Here is a 5,291-nt window from a genome sequence, read left to right on the forward strand (position 1 = left end):
TCGATTATTTTAGACAAGAAACTCTATATAACATTTTTTTATTCTCAAAACTTAAAGAAGATGATGTTGGATTAAAAGAACCAACCATAACTCCATCTTTCATCAGCTTAATTGATTTTGTAATATCGCCAGCAGAGTTATGTAAAATAACTTGAGTTAAAGGATTGAATTTCATCTCAACCTTCCTCGCATTATCATCTTTTGCATTCTCGATAATCTTCTTCTTTCTCCTTTGATGAGGATAAAGGCTACTATGATCTTTTTGATCATCTGGAATATTTTCTTCTTCCATATTGAACTTGTTCTTTAACTTACGTCATTTACTTCAACCCATGATCTTTGAAAATAGAGAAAAATACTTTTAGAAAATAAGAAAAATAACAACAAAGAAAGAAAACTTGTAATTGTAAGTATTCACATTCTAAATCATTGTGAAGATTTTCCAACTTAGAAAGAGTAAGAACAACTTTACTTTCAAGATGTTGAGATAGTGATTACAATTTATTTATATTTTTCTCCTCAAATGAAGTCAAAACAATACCCTCAAAACTAGTACATTTCAGAGGTTGGGATTGCCAATGAAATAAGAACTTAGGTTTTCCATTTAGATGGAAGATAGTGTCTAACTTAGGAACACCACAAGAAGTTAGATTCTAAAGAGTTATTCCTTAAATTTTTTTGTAAGATTGAGAAACAAATTTGGAAATGCCCTTTCGAATGTGTATCACTCAATGATACCCAGCCACATGGTGGCTCTCCAAGTTTCAATTTATAAAAGTGCATAAATTTGGCGTAGGTCAATTCGATATTTAAGGATGCACATAGTACTTGAAATACATGAAGAAAACCCAACTATTTGGATGTAGTTGACTTAAAGCTAAATCAACTTTATTCATAAATTCACATTCAAAAGGAGAGAAAGAAATAGAAAATCTGAGATCTCTAAAAAGATGTGTAACGACCCGCCACGGTCTCTACACTTAGTGGAATCACACTACAACTAGTTAACTAAGAGAATATTAAACTGGATAACACATACATACAGGCATAAATATAAAGATCGAAATAATTAAGTTTCTGTATATAAAATATAGCACCATATATATACAGTCATCCCAAAATATTCCTTAGTGCCGGTCAAGCACTGACAAAAAAAATGTTACCCAGAATGGTAACTAAAAACACGAGACTCAGCTCCTCGTCTCACAACGATCATCTCTACTCCCAAGCTATCCCTGACCTGCTCCCATACCAAGTATGATCATCGCAGTTCCACCACATGGAAAACAGAAGGGTAAGCTAGAATTCAAAGATCAATAATACAAGTACAGAATAAAAATTCTATACTACACATGCATCCCAAATCCTGTCCCTAAGGAACCTTTCATCTCAATCAATCATTCATTCACCAAACATGAAGTCAAACACCACACTTCATCATATTAAAAATCATGCAATGAATGCAACTCATGACAGGTATGCATACATATCAATCATCTAATGCGTCGTCACGCATACACCTAGGAGATCTCCATAACAATAGAGCTGTATAAGTGACATTCCATCCTACCGAAACCACCCCAACCGTTTTCACGCCCAAAGCACCCGCTCGGTCACAGCTAAACAGGATATAATCCTCCCTCGGGTTTACTCGGATGATGTCACTTACACACTTGGAAGTCCAGATCCACCGTCAGGTATAGCACAGCTGGGTACGGGCTTACCACGACCTTGGCATGCATTAACCAAGTCAATAGTGGAGTTCGCCCACCGACTATCCGCAAGGATCCACGCACCTTCCCGAGTACTTGGTTAAGGGAATAACCCTCGACCTCATACCCCGCTCCAACACTAGCTAAGGACTTAGAGGAGACTCACCCAACCTAGTGGCCTATCTGAGCACCACTCTCCCAAATCCAGTGGCCTCCCAGAGCACCACTCTCATATATCAGTGGCCTATCCAAGCACCACTCTCAAGAGACTCTATGTGAGCTCTTCTAGTTCGAAAATATTTTTCCTCTCCTCAAGTCCTAGGCTAGACTCATACCATAGGCATCACATGCAATCATGCATCATACATCATAATGGTCTGCCCACCATCATGATCAACAACCATACACATGTCATAAGACATCACATGCAATAATGCATCATACATCATAAATGGTCTACCTACCATTATGATCAATACATACCATATGAACGTATCATATTCAAACATTCATATATATCATCACAAAGCATACATATGAATCACACCTCACCATACATCATATATCATACATACATGATCTAAAACTTCAACTTTAAACATGCATAAGCATCAATTCATTCATAAATATATTCAAGCACAGTGCCGTCAACTCGCGCCTGGCCTAACACCAACCCAAGAGCTCTAAGCTCTTCCACGCCTGACACGCTCAACCTGCGCCCGGCCTAAAACTATTCAGAGAGTTCAAAACTCTCATCCAAACTAACAAATTCAGCCACATGCAAACAATCTAGCTTCCCTTACCTGAAGATTGGCTCAAATAGCCAAAGACTGAACAAAAGTAGAATTTCCCCTCGAGGCTCAACTCGAAACTTCAATCCTCCCAAAACAAGCTTTCTAATCTGAATTTCAAGAAAAGACAGAAGGAGTTATTGATCTAGAGGAGAAAAGGAGTTAAACAGAGAAATTTGGGAGAGAAAGGAGCTCACTGACCCAGAGACCTTCTCTCTAAAACTTTTCTCTAGAACCAGAACTCCTCACGGCCCCCCCTTCACCCCTATTTATAGGCAATCCGGAGTGGCCAGAACGGCCCGTACCGATACCGGAACGGCCCGTTCTGAACTCCCAGATCACGCACAAAATCCACGCCCAGAACGGCCCGTTCTGAAAACAGAACGGCCCGTTCTGGGACTCATCCAGAACGACCCGTTCTCCCTCAGGAACAGCCCGTTCTCCCTCCGGAACGGCCCATTCTCCCTCCGGAACGGCCCGTTCTCCTTCCTAGAATGGCCCGTTCTCCTTGCCGGAACGGCCCGTTCTCAACTACAATATGTAGTTCAATTCAGTAGTGTGGAACGGCCCGTTCCAGTTTGGGAACGGCCCGTTCTGGGCTACTGAATCAGCCTCTTTTTTTTTTTTTTTTTTTTTTTTTTTTTTTTTTTTTTACAATGTTACAATTGGTACACATAGGTATATTGAGGAGGAGTTTAATCTCCAAAATAGACACATTCTTTAGGTTGGCAAGGTTCAACAAAAATCTAGTTTGATAAGGACGATGAATAAATTGTTACTTTTTTCTAAATTAAATTTACATTAGGCACAATTCCAAACCTACTCTTATATTTACCAACATCACCTCTAACACATTCATACCCAAACATTAAAATCAATGGATGAGAGTCTTTTTATTTTATTATTATTTTCCCCTTTCTTTCGCTTCTTACTTCATTATCATCAATAATCATTTGTTCAGATAACACATTTTTCCTGTTCTGATCTTACCATTACCCTTATCTAATTTCTTAGGAACAAATAGGCTAACAAGGTCAAAATGGGTATAAGAAGAGGAATAACTAGAATCCGTCTTTTCCTTCATGCCTAGTATTTCTAAATGAGAATAAATTAAAGATATCAAGCTAGGAGGAGAAAAACTATAGTACCCTAGAATAATGGACAAAGCTTGAAAAAGCTTCTAATTCCAACAATGGAAGATATAGAGGGTGCGAAAGAAGAAGAATAGAAAAAGAATAAGAATGACATAAGAAAATGAAGAAATATGAAATGAGTAAAATGATATGCTTAAAAGTAAAAAATTACTTTGTATATTTATAAGTGTAGAAAAAGCCCTCAATCAGATTAGCTATTAATGAAGGACTTCATCATTTTGAAGAGTTACAAAGAAGAAAAGATACATCTAAAAAAATATAACAACCATAAATTTAATTAAAGAGGAGATGAAAAGGGTGTCTTTAAATGATTACATCTCTTGAAATATGAAACTTTTTTTTTATAATTAATAAATATTAAAAATAACATGTGACATGTGCACATGCATGTAGCAAAAGTATTTATTACATGTCAATAAAAAGCCCCCTTTCACTCTTATATAGTAGAACTTGGGAGACTTATGTACTAACCTTGTTGATGGCGTAAACTTAGTAATATACTTGACTTAGTGAGTATAACATATCGATTTCAAACTTGGTTAAATTACCTTATATCGCATATATGGATTACATTAATATATAAACTTGACTATATTATCAATATATTGAGTTGACATGCCGATCTCCAACTCAGACAATTTTATCATATTATCACCAAAATGGTTATAGAACTAACAAAAACGAACAAATACAATTAATAAAGAAATATATGTATAATAATATGTTAAAAGATGAATAAATAGACTAATTTGATTATCAAAATCCTTTTTACTGATACCTCAATGTGCTTTGGACGAAGATTGAGGATAATTCAATCTAACATCCAATGATGAGTAAAGAAGAAAATCTTAGAGAATAATCATTTCATTCAAGTTTATTATGCTAAGAACAATAATCTTAGTTAGATAGTTTTATATTTTTAATTGCTATTTACTATCTGATTGTCACAAGAATACCCCTTAATAATAATTAAAAAAATATCTAAAATAATTAATAAAAATATTCTAACTTGTACTATTAAATTATAATTTCAAATATATAATTATATTAAATATTTAAAAAAAGAATTTTATCATAAATAATAATTTCATTTCACTCAAGTGAAATTGAATTAAAAGAATACAAATGATAATAATTTTTTTAATAATTTAACTTGATTTTTTACACCAAAAACTATTATCTTTGTTATTGACCGAAACTTATTAAAGATTAGAAATTAATGAATTCAATATCTTACTTAATGAAACTTATAAGAATCAATAAAATTTATGATTTTAATTAATAATACAAATATTGAAAAATGTTAGAAAAATTTATAACATTTTTCTTAAGAAGAAAGATATGTATAAAAAATTGACGGGGTGACCGGCACAGCTTGTTTAGATTCTGTAAGAATTAGCTATGATATGAGTGGTTACTGTCGTTATCGAGGGCATCCATGATCCAATTCCTGTGTGTTTTCGTCACAGGTCACTTTCAGGTCGATCATCAGAAATTTAGAAAGAAATGGCAGACATGTAAGTTTGTTCCACCACTGCTATCTTATCTTCCTTCACACGTCAACTTCTTCAATTTTATTTTTTTAAAATTAATTTTATTTGTTACCGTGAATTACAATTATAAACTGTTTTAAT

At 34.3% G+C, this 5,291-nt stretch overlaps 1 long non-coding RNA gene across 1 annotated transcript; it reads right to left on the reverse strand.

The window, feature by feature from the left end:
• Positions 1 to 994: 994 nt before the first annotated feature.
• Positions 995 to 2,728, reverse strand: LOC145956605 (uncharacterized). Its single transcript, XR_014432845.1, has 3 exons — positions 2,705 to 2,728; positions 2,516 to 2,613; positions 995 to 1,240 (listed from the first exon to the last, which is right to left on the reverse strand). It is a non-coding gene; the product is annotated as an uncharacterized LOC145956605 (long non-coding RNA).
• Between the last annotated feature and the right edge of the window lie 2,563 nt (positions 2,729 to 5,291).

This window comes from Cajanus cajan, chromosome 3 (assembly GCF_000230855.2).
Source record: "Cajanus cajan strain Asha chromosome 3, NIPB_CcT2T_4, whole genome shotgun sequence".
Classification (NCBI taxonomy): Eukaryota; Viridiplantae; Streptophyta; class Magnoliopsida; order Fabales; family Fabaceae; genus Cajanus; species Cajanus cajan.